This window comes from Chlamydotis macqueenii, chromosome Z (assembly GCF_036417535.1).
Source record: "Chlamydotis macqueenii isolate bChlMac1 chromosome Z, bChlMac1.mat, whole genome shotgun sequence".
Lineage (NCBI taxonomy): Eukaryota > Metazoa > Chordata > Aves > Otidiformes > Otididae > Chlamydotis > Chlamydotis macqueenii.
The window spans coordinates 83,898,016-83,899,579 of NC_141593.1; positions in this window are offsets into that span (position 1 = coordinate 83,898,016).

Below are 1,564 nucleotides of genomic sequence, written 5' to 3' on the forward strand. Positions count from 1 at the left end.
GGTGTTAAAGCTGGATGCAATGAGTTTCATGGGTAATGTGGAGCTGTCTGAGGCAGTGCCTCCCAGGCTCCCCTTGCAGTCAATGGAGTGGAGGAGATGATCACCTGACTTGGTTTAGATGGTCACATAAAAAACCAGGAGGATTTGTGTCCCATGTACATCTGCTCTCTTGTCTGCTGAGCAGACATCGGACAAGAGATCCTAGGATGATAAAATCACTGAGGTTCAGAGCAGACCTTGGGACATCTGTAGAACCTCAAAGCAAGGTCAGGTATACAGTCACACCTGGTTGCTCAGGGTTTGGTCCATCTGGGTCTTGAAAATCTCCAAGGATGGAGGACTTCACAATGTCTCATGGTGACCAAAGCTGGTTCCAATGTTTGGCTAGCCTCATGGTGGGAAAGATGAGGCCTCCCCTTGCTGTGAGGTGCTCCTCAGCCATCCCTTCTTCAGGTTGAACAAGCTCAGCTTCCTCAACTTTTCCTCACAGGGAAAGTGATCCAGCCCCCTAACCATCTTCAGGGCCCTTCACTAAACCTGCTCCAGCTTGCCAACGCCTTTCCAGTGCTGAGGTCCCCAAAACTGGACACAGTGTTCTGGACGTGGCCTAACAATCTCACATAGAGGAGGAGAGTCCTTTCCCCCATCTCCTGGCCACACCCCTGTTCGTACAGCCCAGGGCACTGCTCTCCTCTCTTGCTACCAGGGCACACGGCTGCCTCCTGTCCGGCTCCCTGCCCACCAAGTCCTTTCCCACAGAGCTGCTCCCCAGCCTGTGCCAGGGCCAGGGTGAGTGCCCTGCAGGGGCAGGAACTGGCACTTGTCCTTGTGGGATCTGCCCAGGTTCCTCTCAATACACCCTCTCCTCCTCCTTGAGCCCTGTCACTAAGGAGAGGCCTGGGAGACCTTATCAGGAAAGCCTGAGGCAAAGAAGGCATCGAGTGCCTCAGCCCCGTCTGTGTCTGCAGTTATGCCCCCTCCACCCCATCACTAAGCAGCCTGTTCCTTGCTCAGCCTTTACTGCAAACTCAGTGGCTGAATGTGATGTTTTAGCCTGAATTACCACACAGTTTCTCCCCTACTGGGATGGGGGAAAGAAGTGAGAAGGAGGAAAACTCATGGGTTGAGATGAAGACAGTTTACTAAAATCATAAAGGAAAACTACAATCATACCAGAATATAAGGATATTAAAATATAAAAATTGTACAATGTACATTTTTTCACCACCCGATGTCCCAATGACCAATACATCCCTTCCTGATCAGCGATCATGGAAATGAAACTCAGCAGCAAGCAAAGGAGCAAAAGGGAGCCAGCAAGGTAGAGGGAACATTGCGAGTGAATGAGGGAGAAAGGTGGACGCCAGGAAGGCAGATACCCGCCCTGGCCAGCTCCCACTTATATACTGAGCATGACGTTTATGGTATGGAATACTCTCTTTGGCCAGTTCGGGTGAGTGGAGGCCCCATCCCTGGAAATGGTCATCACCATTCCATCTTACCAGGGAATGAGGTGAGGCTGACTGGGCTGTAGTTCTCCAAATCCTCCTCCTGACCCTTCTTG